The 15502-nt window shown below is 39.7% G+C and overlaps 1 protein-coding gene across 1 annotated transcript in view; it reads right to left on the reverse strand.

Moving 5' to 3' along the window:
• hcn4 (hyperpolarization activated cyclic nucleotide-gated potassium channel 4) overlaps positions 1 to 15502 on the reverse strand; it is a 285458-nt gene that overhangs the window by 268333 nt on the left and 1623 nt on the right. The window lies entirely within an intron of this gene.

The raw sequence follows: 15502 nt of genomic DNA on the forward strand, positions 1-15502 counted from the left end.
TTTTTTTTATTTCAGGTTTTAAAAGAGGAATCATTGTCACAAGGCATTTTATATAAATCCTGGTAACAAATGTGCCACTATAGAGGTTTCGCACCGTCATGTGACCCCCGTAGCAACGGTAACTACGCCGCCATGACAGGAGGCAGGTTAAAACAAAACGGTGAGAAGCGAGAGACAGAACGCATGCCTTCTCTCCTGAAATATCAGGATTCTTTCAGCCCTGAAAAGCGTAAAAATTACGAAATTTTTTTACTAGAATTCCTCAGTAATATCAATCCCTAAAATGTCATGAATATTTCCCCCCGGAATCAATGGAAATGTGGCTTGATGTGGAATTCCCTGACACTGTGACCTACTTGCTGTTCTCTAGGAGTCTTTACCGTACATGAAAGATCAAATCAAGGCCTACAAAAGCCTAGAAGCTTACCAGTTTTTTGAGGCTGGCTAGGTAAGCTGTATCTTTACAGGTCAAACAGAAAATGTGAAGAGTCTGATCGGAAAGGTTGGCATTTCTGAGGGTTTAACTTGACAGTTGCAGGTTCTCCTGGATAAATAAAAGAGCAATTCCAGCGTTATGGACGTGACACTTGAACTCAAAATGGCAACAAATGACCCAGTGCATGTTTTATTGTCTCCCAGTATTTAAACAGGTGTTGCATATTTTAAGGCTGTACCATACTGGAGAAGTGATAGAACAAGAACAATTCCCATAGTACATCTAGGGCATGCCAGAAAATGCCAATAAAAGATGCGTTATGGATGTGACAGAAAAAGTATCACTTTTCTTGGGTGACTGTACATTTTTATCAAACTCTGTGAAATTGTAAACCTAATGTCGAAATGGAGATATCCATTTGATAGAGGGGTCCAAGGTGAATATTAAAAAATATTTGTTTAAAATATTTTGTATTTCATGCAGAGTTTCGGAAGGAAAAGTCAGCGTTATGGATGTGACGAAATTCCGTTATGGATGTGACGCGTCTGAAATAGACATGGCATATGTTTAGAAAATCAGCAATTTAACCACCATAACCCTTTGAAAAACTCTCTAAATATCAGCTAAAACTATCAAAGTTCTTAAATAATATTTAGGATGGCTATTGTTTTGCTGTTTTGTGGATTTTAGCATACATTTCTGTGGCTTGTGGCAATAATATAGAATTGTACATGATCAAAGTTGGTTTTAGCTTGGGTTTTACATTATAAGAAAGAAAGACTGACAGTGACATATTAGGTTGGTTACAAATTGGTTCAACTTATTCACATCTGTAAAATACAGGCCTAGGTGATATCTCTGGGAGTGGTTTTGATGTATTACATGTTGCTTTATTTTTGCATGGTGAGGTTGACATTTACATGGAATTGCCCACAACCAAAAGTTAGACATAGAAAGTTCGAAATTTGTTTGAAAAGCATATTAAGTTCGGATTTTTTTTTTGGGGGGGGGGGGGGGGGGATTTCTTACCTTCGTGGAAATGAAGTGAGCAGACCATAGGGTGTTTGACCTCTCCGTTCGACACCGAGTCCCGCCAAATGTTTGCGAGCCATTTTTCCCTTCTAGGTTTAGAAATCTCTCTAGTTTTTCACCTGATTAATTACTTTTGGTAAATTAAAAAAAAAGAAACCTGATGTCTGTTTCGTTCAGAACGATTTGCATATCCAAAAACGCAGCCAAACCTTCCCATACTGATCAATAACAACTAATTTGTCTGAATGAAGCACTACAAGCTGCCTCCCGTCATGGCGCCCTAGTCACCATTGCTATGGGGGTCATGTGATGGTGCAAAGCCTCTATAGGCTAGTATCCCCTCTCTCACATTTAGAGAGTGATCACCACAAGGAGATTAAAAGAGAAAATAAAGAAGCTAATTCTTCCAAGTATGAAAAGGTTACAATGCATTCATTCTAGCTAACGAAAAAATGTATTCGCCCAACACAGAGCGTCCATTTCAGTGAGAGCAGCAAGCGACAGCATGAATTTCTCAAGTTTACATAAATTAGCTGTAAAATGACAAATCCATACGATTGGCTTGAACAATTATTCATACTTTTTTTTTAGCTACTATCATTTGTCATGGGAACTTAAAAAAAAAAGAACCCCCAACCCACCCGTTGATGTACAATGCACACCCACAAGCAACAAGTCATTCTAAAGCTAGCTAGTTATGCTACAATCTACGTAGCGCTTAGCTACATTAATGCTTAATCGATGTGTGATGTCACCTCTCCTGCTAAATATATATACAGTATAAGCTAATCAACTGAAACCACCCAATGTATAGAATTAGGTTTTATGGGCAACCAGTAGCCTTGAGTTTTGATTTCAGCCAGAAGCCAAGAATAACTTAAATATATACAGTTTGTATAGTTAATGTATAGAAATCTGCTGGCTCCATTTGGGTGCTCCCAGGTCCACATGTAACTTAGTTTATAGGGTTGTCGGTGGAAGGCTAGAACAAGTTTTTGGCTCTCACAAAGGTCTACAAGGCGCTGGCCATTTTTGTTGCTTTGCAGGTGATATGCATATTTTCCAACAACTGACGCAAGACCGTAACAGGAGAGGAAGCCCTCGACTAACCGACATCAAAAACATGCAAGAAATCACCAGCCTCAGCATAGAGTTGTATTGTCATGAGATGACTGGAGAAGCAGTGTAGTCGGGAGATTTGACCCACAAGCTCCCGACTACGAAGGAAGGAATAGAAATAGTTTTTGTATTAAAGTATAACTTCCCTCATCTCGGAGCTTAACTCCACCCAATGCATAAATTTGAAAAACGATTTTAAAAAAAAGTGGGTGGGGTGGGGAAATACTCCAGTCAAAAACAAGTCTCGATCAGCATACAGTGGTGCTTGAAAGTTTGTGAACCCTTTAGAATTTTCTATATTTCTGCATAAATATGACCTAAAACATCATCAGATTTTCACCCAAGTCCTAAAAGTAGATAAAGAGAACCCAGTTAAACAAATGAGACAAAAATATTATACTCGGTCATTTATTTATTGAGGAAAATGATCCAATATTACATATCTGTGAGTGGCAAAAGTATGTGAACCTCTAGGATTAGCATTTGAAGATGAAATTCAGGTGAGTCAGGTGTTTTCAATCAATGGGATGACAATCAGGTGTGAGTGGGCGCCCTGTTTTATTTAAAGAACAGGGATCTATCAAAGTCTGATCTTCACAACACATGTTTGTGGAAGTGTATCACAGCATGAAAAAAGAAGATTTCTGAGGACCTCAGAAAAAGCCTTGTTGATGCTCATCAGGCTGGAAAAGGTTACAAAACCATCTCTAAAGAGTTTGGACTCCACCAATCCACAGTCAGACAGATTGTGTACAAATGGAGGAAATTCAAGACCATTGTTACCCTCCCCAGGAGTGGTCGACCAACAAAGATCACTCAAAGAGCAAGGCGTGTAATAGTCGGCGAGATCACAAAGGACCCCAGGGTAACTTCTAAGCAACTGAAAGCCTCTCTCACATTGGCTAATGTTAATGTTCATGAGTCCACCATCAGGAGAACACTGAACAACAATGGTGTGCATGGCAGGGATGCAAGGAGAAAGCCACTGCTCTCCAAAAAGAGCATTGCGGCTCGTCTGCAGTTTGCTAAAGATCACGTGGACAAGCCAGAAGGCTATTGGAAAAATTTTTGTGGACAGATGAGACCAAAATAGAACTCTTTGGTTTAAATGAGAAGCATTATGTTTGGAGAAAGGAAAACACTGCATTCCATCATAAGAACCTTATCCCATCTGTGAAACATGGTGGTGGTAGTATCATGGTTTGGGCCTGTTTTGCTGCATCTGGGCCAGAACAGCTTGCCATCACTGATGGAACAATGCATTCTGAATTATACCAGCGAATTCTAAAGGAAAATGTCAGGACATCGGTCCATGAACTGAATCTCAAGAGAAGGTGGGTCATGCAGCAAGACAACGACCCTAAGCACACAAGTCGTTCTACCAAAGAATGGTTAAAGAAGAATAAAGTTAATGTTTTGGAATGGCCAAGTCAAAGTCCTGACCTTAATCCAATCGAAATGTTGTGGAAGGACCTGAAGCGAGCAGTTCATGTGAGGAAACCCACCAACATCCCAGAGTTGAAGCTGTTCTGTACAGAGGAATGGGCTAAAATTCCTCCAAGCCAGTGTGCAGGACTGATCAACAGTTACTGGAAATGTTTAATTGCAGTTATTGCTGCACAAGGGGGTCACACCAGATACTGAAAGCAGAGGTTCACATACTTTTGCTACTCACAGATATGTAATATTGGATCATTTTCCTCAATAAATAAATGACCGAATATAATATTTTTGTCTCATTTGTTTAACTTGGTTCTCTTTATCTACTTTTAGGACTTGTGTGAAAACCTGATGACGTTTTAGGTCATATTTATGCAGAAATATAGAAAATTCTAAAGGGTTCACAAACCTTCAAGCACCACTGTATATTTGAAAAGGAGTGTGGTTTCCTAGACTTCCACTCAAGGGCAGGGGATGAGGAGGTGGGTCGCCCAACTCTGGTTTAGAGAGCGTTAACATTTTTTTTTCTTTTAAATAAAAATGTCATGACGTAACTTACAGAAGTACCAAATGGTCGACTCTACGTCAGTATTGGCCTTGCAACATTCAGGATCATTTAAAAGTGGCGTTTTGAGCCATTTTTCAACCCATAAAATGAGAATTGTCTTCTTATAAAAATGGGAATTGTCAATATTTACACCAGCATTGACGTGTTTCATCACAGTCCAGTCAGATCATTTAGTTTACAGCTCAAAAAAATTAAGTGTGCAGTACCTTAGTTCAAATATACTGTTACCAGGAGAGCCATAAGCATCAGGAGCATCATGTTCTACTCTGTCGACTTTTAGTCCTAGATACAATATTAAAATGCCCCAAACTTTTAATAGACAGGATTTTTATTCTTTTTTTTAAATCGTTGCAGGCTTTATTCCCTGCAGTCTGTCTGAGGCCGAAAGATTTGTAGTTTTCTTGTAGGACACAAAATTCTACACTATAAAGAAATCGCAGCTTTATATACAGTATTCACCTCAACCCAAAACACCTTTGTGAAGCGAATACAAAAATGAAGGTTCTCTGCCTTTCTCACTCTTATGAGAATAAATATATATATATATATATATATTTTTAAAGTGCATTCTGTATTCTAAAGCTGTTCTACTTTGGTTTAATGTATTCAGCTGGAGCTGACAAAAAAAATACAGGAAAATAAACCTGGGAAGAAATGACTTTTCTTTCTTTTTCTTTAAATGCACAGCTAAGTCTCTTTTGGGAATGGTCTGGTTATGCGAGATGAATAAAAGCCTGATTAAAAAAAACGTGAGCGAGAAAGAGAGAGAAAATGAAGTGAGTAAAGAAGATTTTCTTCAGCCAGTAACAGATTTGATTGGCAGACAAAGAAGGCGGTCAGGCGAACCGTCGCTATGATCAGACTTTGTGATTTCTTGGGGGGGACACCCCAACCCACCCTGAATGCTGTTTTTACAAAAAGCTCTCATGTCAAGCCCACATTTGAGGAATTAAACGGACTGTAGGAAATGCCCCAGAGATTAAAAAAAAAAAAGCTGCGTGGGGCACAAAACTAGTACGTATATAATTATCTAATCATTTATTCAGCTCCAGCTCGATGTCCTTGCCCAGGTGATTTTTTTTTTTGTAATTTCTGCACACACTTTGCAAAGGTTTGTTTACTTCTTTATCCATCACCATCTTTCCAATGAACAAAAGAGTTTTGCAAGTCCATTTTCAGCCCTTCATGCCCCTCAGCCGATGCTCCGTTTTTGTTTTCTTGGTTCATTTAATGGCGTGCCATGTTAAAGGAAACCAAACCAAATAGAAATGAATAAAAAATTATGAAAGTTTTCTCCGATTTGGACTCTGCAAAAGGACTTCTGGTTGTGAAAGCATCCAATCCTGGGCCTGGAGTGGTTAGTATTTTTCAGGCTGTAACACTCAGATTGAGGAAGGGAATGTTAATAAACGGATTCCGTGAACGAGGGCTATTAGGATAAAGGAAAAACATGAAAAATAGGCAGGGCTGGGAATCACTGTTCTTTAGGACATCCTGGGTTAATCTAATCTCAGAGTTTTCACACACACACACACACACACACACACACACACACACACACACACACACACACATATATACAATTACCAAACTACAACCCCGATTCCAAAAAAGTTGGGAGAAAGTACAAATTGTAAATAAAACGGAATGCAATGATATGGAAGTTTCAAAATTCCATATTTTATTCAGAATAGAACATAGATGACATATCAAATGTTTAAACTGAGAAAATGTATCATTTAAAGAGAAAAATTAGGTGATTTTAAATTTCATGACAACAACACATCTCAAAAAAGTTGGGACAAGGCCATGTTTCCCACTGTGAGACATCCCCTTTTCTCTTTACAACAGTCTGTAAACGTCTGGGGACTGAGGAGACAAGTTGCTCAAGTTTAGGGATAGGAATGTTAACCCATTCTTGTCTAATGTAGGATTCTAGTTGCTCAACTGTCTTAGGTCTTTTTTGTCGTATCTTCCGTTTTATGATGCGCCAAATGTTTTCTATGGGTGAAAGATCTGGACTGCAGGCTGGCCAGTTCAGTACCCGGACCCTTCTTCTACGCAGCCATGATGCTGTAATTGATGCAGTATGTGGTGTGGCATTGTCATGTTGGAAAATGCAAGGTCTTCCCTGAAAGAGACGTCGTCTGGATGGGAGCATATGTTGCTCTAGAACCTGGATATACCTTTCAGCATTGATGGGGTCTTTCCAGATGTGTAAGCTGCCCATGCCACACGCACTAATGCAACCCCATACCATCAGAGATGCAGGCTTCTGAACTGAGCGCTGATAACAATTCGGGTCGTCCTTCTCCTCTTTAATCCGAATGACACGGCGTCCCTGATTTCCATAAAGAACTTCAAATTTTGATTCGTCTGACCACAGAACAGTTTTCCACTTTGCCACAGTCCATTTTAAATGAGCCTTGGCCCAGAGAAGACGTCTGCGCTTCTGGATCATGTTTAGATACGGCTTCTTCTTTGAACTATAGAGTTTTAGCTGGCAACAGCGGATGGCACGGTGAATTGTGTTCACAGATAATGTTCTCTGGAAATAGGCTATTCCTGAGCCCATTTTGTGATTTCCAATACAGAAGCATGCCTGTATGTGATGCAGTGCCGTCTAAGGGCCTGAAGATCACGGGCACCCAGTATGGTTTTCCGGCCTTGACCCTTACGCACAGAGATTCTTCCAGATTCTCTGAATCTTTTGATGATATTATGCACTGTAGATGATGATATGTTCAAACTCTTTGCAATTTTACACTGTCGAACTCCTTTCTGATATTGCTCCACTATTTGTCGGAGCAGAATTAGGGGGATTGGTGATCCTCTTCCCATCTTTACTTCTGAGAGCCGCTGCCACTCCAAGATGCTCTTTTTATACCCAGTCATGTTAATGACCTATTGCCAATTGACCTAATGAGTTGCAATTTGGTCCTCCAGCTGTTCCTTTTTTGTACCTTTAACTTTTCCAGCCTCTTATTGCCCCTGTCCCAACTTTTTTGAGATGTGTTGCTGTCATGAAATTTCAAATGAGCCAATATTTGGCATGAAATTTCAAAATGCCTCACTTTCGACATTTGATATGTTGTCTATGTTCTATTGTGAATACAATATCAGTTTTTGAGATTTGTAAATTATTGCATTCCGTTTTTATTTATACAATTTGTACTTTGTCCCAACTTTTTTGGAATCAGGGTTGTACAATAGCCAAACTGTCTTTAGCTTAACCACTCTAACTGTAAATCATTGTCCTCTAGAGTAACTAAGAGATAATTTAAAAAAAAAAAACCTCCGTAGACAGAGGATTTCGCGAATGCCAAATATTTTCATTTGTCCAGTCACCTCATACCTCCTCATTTTTGTAATCATTTGAAAGTAATTTAGCTGTAGTTATTCATGTACCAGTCATGATGCTAACAAGCTAACTGTCTCAGTTAGCATGTTAACTTTCTAACTCTACCTTAGAAAAACTCAGCAAGACAAACAGGCTTTGTAAAGTTCTACAATACACTGATTTTATTTTTATGATTTACTTAAAAATCATGCAGGTTATGCTCCCCTTTGTACCAGCAAACATGCTAACAAGCTAAATTTCTCAGCTAACCACAATGCTAGCTCAGCTGAACTGAGAGAAAGAACGTAAATGCTTTGCAAACAGATGGCTGTGATAATTATTAAGGATCTTAATTTCTCTTTAAAACAAGCATTTACAATGCGCAGTAAATTCCCGTTCCTCTCATGTGTGACTGAACATCTGCGTCTGCACTCCATCATGGCTAATCCCTAACAATTTTGTTCATGCTAATATTTTGTACTTTTGTAGTCATGGCAGGGTTTTGGTTTCAGTGATGCAAGTTCAGCAAAATGTGTGTCATCTTGTGACAGCAGAATTCTGTTTCCTGTTTTTCCAGCATCCACCAAAAGCGATTTTATTACATAAAAAAATCCATCCATCCATCAATAGCCTAGCTAGATCCAGAGCCTCATCTCATCTCATTATCTCTAGCCGCTTTATCCTGTTCTACAGGGTCGCAGGCAAGCTGGAGCCTATCCCAGCTGACTACAGGCGAAAGGCGGGGTACACCCTGGACAAGTCGCCAGGTCATCACAGGGCTGACACATAGACACAGACAACCATTCACACCTACGGTCAATTTAGAGTCACCAGTTAACCTAACCTGCATGTCTTTGGACTGTGGGGGAAACCGGAGCACCCGGAGGAAACCCACGCGGACACGGGGAGAACATGCAAACTCCGCACAGAAAGGCCCTCGCCGGCCACGGGACTCGAACCCGGACCTTCTTGCTGTGAGGCGACAGCGCTAACCACTACACCACCGTGCCACCCAGATCCAGAGCCTATCCCAGAAAAACTAGAGATAAGGTAGGAATGGGATAGAAGTTCAACACGGGGACGAACACATGCATGCGCACACACACACACACACGTGTTTTGGGAGGAAACTGGAGAACCTGAGATCAGGATCGCCCACAAATCAAGATTTCAGATTGATCCTGATCTCAGATTCTCCGGTTTGTGGATTTATGGGCTTGGAACATGAACTGCTTCACCGCTGTATTCAATATAATTCAAAACAGCACCAAGTCAAGATGCCCAATAAACCATAAATCAAAGAGACTGTCCAGAAACATCCGGAGGAGTCAAATGCTGTGCCCAAAAAGTGACAACTAACACCTCGGTGCACTTTTAATTACAGTGGAAGTGTTGCTTTCAGAAGCAGGGCTTGAATCCACCTGAAGTAGTTTATGATACAATACTGTGCAAAAGTCTTAGCACCACCCTATTTTTTTTCCCATGCAAACTTTGTTATAGATTTCTATTTTATGACTTCTGCATTATCAAGTCAGTAGAAAAATATTTTAGAGTTCAAGTGTTCGTTTTCCAGCACAAAATTAAACGTCGCAGGGGGGAAGAAAAGTTTCTATCTATCTGAGCAGCATATTGCACACGAGACTGCGTCTCAGATTAAAAAAAGAAAACATAATGAAGGCTGCTGGGTTTTGCTGCAAATTTAAGAAGCGAGTGTGACAGTCAAAGTGTCCAGAAGAACTGTGGCTGGTTCTGCAAGATGCTCAGTAAAACCTACAGCTCATTTCCGCATAAAACTGCGCTCATTGTACCCAAGACTACCTTTTTTTTTTTAAAGCAAAGGGTCATTTCACACCAAATATTGACCATTTAATTTATTATGGCTTACTGCTGTTTATAGTATTCCCCCATGTTGAAACATTTCATTTCATTATTTTTCAAGCTATTTTTGGTCTACAGCATTTCTTTACATGTGCCGAAGACTTTTGTACAGTACTATATTTCCAAACGTTTATTAGTTGGGGGTTTATATGCATGTAATACTGTATACCTGTCAAATAACATGTTTCAAACAATAATTGTGCTATAATTATGTTCGTAAATAGCTAGCAAAGTCACTGCCCTAACTGTCATATCTCATTGTTTAATATTTTATTGGCTGCCAGCTGCTATGGTAAGAAACAGGATTTCATTAATGGGATCATACTTTTTTTTTCCTGTTTATCTTTGAAAGCTAGGTACACTGTGAGCATGGAAAGATCAACGTGACAGCTATTGAAGTACTGCAGGTAGGTTTATGAGGTAAACCCTCCATATTATTTTCAGTAGAAAGATCATAAAGGTATTTTACTAACCTGCTGGTATTAACATTATTATTATGGCACGATTGGTTACCGGTAGATCCTACCGTACCTTAAACGAGACCATCAGTGACAGCGTAGCTCACTCCGGCCCTGTCTAGTCCAGAAAGAACTATCTAAATTGGGCCACCTTGCGCAATAAATGTTGCAAGCTACCGTATATACAGACGCTATATCCACCCTAGGAATACCGACCTATTCGCCGCAAAGAATCCACAATGGCGAGGAATTGACCAAGAAGAAGCGATTTTAGCTGAACTGCTCATTAAGGCAGTATTAATCCATAACTTCATTAATAATTGTAATTAAGCAAATCTGGATAGAAGTTATATGCACCTTAGGTACCCCTACGGTACCTTCATGCCAGAAAGAATCAGTATCGGTGAAGAACTGAGGGAGAGGAAGCGATTTGTGTGGAAACTGCTCATTAGGGATTGATTAATTACTTCATATCTTCATTATTAATTGCAATTATGCAAACTTGTGTAGAAGCCATATGCATCCCAGGCAGACCTACCTTCCTGCCAAAAAGAATAAAAATCCGTGAAGAATTAAGAAAGAAGAAGCGATTTTCGTGAAACGTGGATGACACCGGACAGACAACACACGATGGCGTAAGCTCGTCGCCTGTCGGCCGGATGAGCACGAGTTTTAAATCAAATTCTGAATACCACCACTGCTTCTGCTCCCAACAAAGAAATAAATAAAAATGCATGAGCGCATCAATCTCATCAGTTTAATTGTTCATTCAGATCGTACTGTGGTATGATTTTGCATATTATATTTCCTCATCCTCCTAAAATGAATTCTTGGCCACACCACTGAATTGCAGTAATAGTAATAGATATGAAATGCATTAATAGTTGGCTTGGGTGCTTGTCGAAATGAAATTAAAATCTGATAACACTGCAGCCAAATACCTTTGAGATATTTTTGCTATGAATGTACTGTAAGGACACCCCTGGTGGAGTTGTTTTCCGCTTGCATTCTTCCGCCTACAAATGAACAGGATTTGGCTAGAAGGCTGGAAACAATCCTATAGACTGAAGTACAGTGTAAAAGTGGGATTACAGCTGACACACACACACACCAAAAAAAAAAAAAAAGCCCCCTCCCATCTTTATATTATACAGTGCTTGAAATGGGACAATATTGCTGCATTCCTCCAGTCATTTCTCTCAGTGGATGTTTATTTGCACCTGCGAAAAAAAAAATTAAAAATGCGACATGGAACAAGTTGAACTGTCTTCAAAGCACGACACCTACAGTACCCTGACTGGTATTTAGCTTTCTAATAAAACCTGTTAGTTATCCGTCACTCCAACTCGAACAATGTGCGTCTTTTGGGATTTTATAAACCAAAAACATAGCCATGGACTTATTGAAATCTTCGAATAAATCATATTTGTTTTTTTTTTTGTAGATGAGGTTTCTCTATTTTTTACATAAATTTTAAAGTGCTGCCTTTCTTGGCCAGGGACCATTTGAAAAAGAGATGATAGTCTCAATATGACTCCCCTGGTTAAATAAAGGATAAATCTCATCTCATCTCTCATCTCATTATCTCTAACCGCTTTATCCTGTTCTACAGGGTCGCAGGCAAGCTGGAGCCTATCCCAGCTGACTACGGGCGAAAGATGGGGTACACCCTGGACAAGTCGCCAGGTCATCACAGGGCTGACACATAGACACAACCATTCACATTCACACCTACGGTCAATTTAGAGTCACCAGTTAACCTAACCTGCATGTCTTTGGACTGTGGGGGAAACCGGAGCACCCGGAGGAAACCCACGCGGACACGGGGAGAACATGCAAACACTCCGCACAGAAAGGCCCTCGCCGGCCACGGGGCTCGAACCCGGACCTTCTTGCTGTGAGGCGACAGCGCTAACCACTACACCACCGTGCCACCATATATAAGTATTTTTTTTTAAAGCAAAGGATCGTCTCACACCAAATACTGACTTTCATTTATTATGGCTTGATGCTGTTTATAGGCTTTTTTTTTATGCTGAAACACTTCATTTCATAATTTTTATGCTGTAGACCAAAAATGGCTTTTCTTTACATGTGCCTAAGACTTTTGCACAGTACTATACATCCTGGGTTATATCCATTACTGATTCAATATGCCTCCCCCCGCCCCAGTTCATCATAAGTGCTATAAGAAGAGAATGTTGGGAAATGGATATATTAAGGCCAAAAAAAATTAAGCATCGACAACCTCATCATGCGCATCCAAAATGTTCCCAGAGGTACGTTCTACAAACCCAATTACTTATTACCACCTCATATGAAGTACCAGTGTGTACTATTCATGCGGCGCAGCTCATTAGAGCAGCATTGTGGCTGCGAAAACGCTCCTCGCGACGCTGATCACAGATTCTGCAGCTTCATGACCTGTGCCTCAACTAAATGACTAAATTACAGTGATGCGGATAATTCGACACATGTGGACAGGATGAGAGGCGAAGATTTTAATTGCAGCTTTTCTAATGACTGAGTCAATGAGCGTTCGAGCCAAGTAAAAGCAGAGCTGACTTTCATGTGGATTCACACTAATTGCAAATCCAAACAGGCGTCTTAAAGATAAAAGCTGATTTTTGGTGTGAAAGTAATGATTTGCAAGACATGTGGCTAATTATGATAGAGGGAGGAAATGAAAAATTGTTGTGCCCTTGCACAGATAATGTATTACAGGAAGAACACTGAAATTTTATATTATACATTTTAAAAAATTGCCAGCTTTGGACATCAGTACATTGATTTTTGGCATCCATTTAAAAGTTATTCCATGAAATCGAGTCGTACATGAGCTGATGGCCAACGAGGTGCATAGCACCAAGTTGGCTATAAGCCATGTACAACTTTATTTTGTGGAATAACTTTTATTCTATCCACATTCACTGGATTTTGAGAAACAGTATTTTTATTTTTTGCAAATTTGATAAGTAAAAACTTTATACAAAACATCTGACAAAATCACTTCTGCTTAGAATGTAAACAAACCAGCGAAATGACTGTAGCAATTTGTGAAAAATGCTATAATTCTTGCAAAAAATAAAAAGTTCTTACCATCAAATACTTTTATTCCATATTTTGGGGCTTTTTTTTTTTGGCAGTTGGCAAACCAACTTAAAGGTGCATTACCACCACCGACTGGGCTGGAGTGTGGAACAGGGGATATTGGGGGAATAATAATAATAATAATAATAATAATAATAATAATAATTCCCATTTGTTTCTTTCAAATACTCAATTTTTGGGGTTTTGTTTTCGAGTTTTTATTTCGTCCTCAGTTGGTTCAGCAACACGCACTGCCATTTTGTTTTTCTCTACTCACGGTATATGAGCTGATAGCCTAGTAGTAGAGTAGCCAATCAGAGTGCACGATTGTTCATATCCACTGAATGTGGATAGAATAAGTCGGATTATTTGCTCTTAACAAATACCTTAAAATCAATTATACAGGTAGTCGTCGACTTACGACCTATGCAACTTACGACCGATCGAATTTACGACCGTCTGGTTATGGCTGGCAAGTGTTTCCCAGCTGAGCTAGCTGAGCGTACGACAGTTTCCGCCCCAGCTCCCGGCAGCGCCCGGCATCCAGCCTCTCGCCGCGTACAACAGTTTACGCCCCAGCTCCTGGTTTATGAAATGAGCAAATCCTCCCGCCAGCCCGAGCGCTGCAACAGCTGATGATGACGTAGACGACCCACAGCCAAGCACCGGTGATGCCAGCGGTCACTAAGTTTTGAATTTTGCTATGTTTTACATTTGTATTTTGGTATGTTTCAAACTAAAATGTTTTCTATTTTTCACACCTGTATTTCGTGTTTTTTGTTTTGCACATATTAAACGAATTGTACCGTACGCAGTGTAGTATGCAGTGTTTGACTTAAACCAAATAATGAGCCAAGGTAATGAAATAAGAAAATGTTGATAAAATAAGACTTTTTAAGATGATTACGATATCATTACACATCACAATATACTTACGTTCATTTAACATAGGCCGACTTATGACCAGATCGGTTTACGACCGGTCAGTCGTAACCAAACGCAGTCGTAAGTCGACGACTACCTGTATTGGATTGTCATAGAACCAAGAGCAACAGCACCACCAATGGTCATAAAAAAAAACAGAATTGTATGAAGAAGCAAAGCTGGGGCTGATTTCTTTCTAGCCCAGACTGTAGGTTCATGCAACCTATTAGTAACAGTCGTGTCAGGCGACTACACAAAGATACTCTCTAGATTTGGGTTGATATTTTTCAGACACATCCATAATCTGTCACCAGTGGTGATTATGAAGGCACATGTGAGATGCGGTCGTGTACTGACCGTGAACTCGATCATACTTTTTCCTCAAAAATGCTTTTGGAGGAGAAATTAAAAAACAAGCTAAGCATATATTTTCATTGTCCAATGAAAATATAAATTACACAACAGGACAAACAGTATTAAGTTTGGTAGATTACAACTTTTCTATTTGCAGTGTTTTTGGTATTCAATGGAAACACAGCATGAATCCAGACTCATTAAAAATTTTGAAATCTTGCATGCATTAGCAGCCTATCGGACTTGAAGCGTGCGAGACCGTCTAATATCACAACCATCCCTTTCTAGTTCAGTGTCCTTTATTCCTCGTGTACCGGATGCATTTTGATGATGCTGCATTGTCCTTTCCTGCCATTTTGTAGCTCCCATAGTTTGACCTTGGTATATGAGGCGGTAATTACTGAGAAATATGTACAAGGAAGGACGAAACTCATCCATATATCCTGGACATTCAGTGAATTGTCGAAGAGACACAATCAGTAATGTATTACAGTATTTAAGGAAAACTATATAACCTGCAAATGTTTGACTGCTCGAATTCTTTGTTTATGAAGCTTTTGCGTCGACATACAGTAAATGCTCACTCCATCTAGCTGTATGCAATAACAATACAGTCCTATAAAAGCACATGCTCATATACGATCACATTCATTTCTTCTGTAATGATTTCCCCCAGCACACCTACATCCAAGCATCTGGCCACTGTCATATCCAACATATGGAGTCAATGTCATCCTCAAGGACACAACTTCATTATTAAATAGCGAGAGTGAGCAGATGCGATGTAAAACCCTAACTGCAAATGTCACCTCTAATGTCTAGGAAAGACTTCGCGAGCTAGACAAGTCTGATCAATATCATAT

This window comes from Neoarius graeffei, chromosome 6 (genome assembly GCF_027579695.1).
Source record: "Neoarius graeffei isolate fNeoGra1 chromosome 6, fNeoGra1.pri, whole genome shotgun sequence".
Taxonomy (NCBI): Eukaryota; Metazoa; Chordata; class Actinopteri; order Siluriformes; family Ariidae; genus Neoarius; species Neoarius graeffei.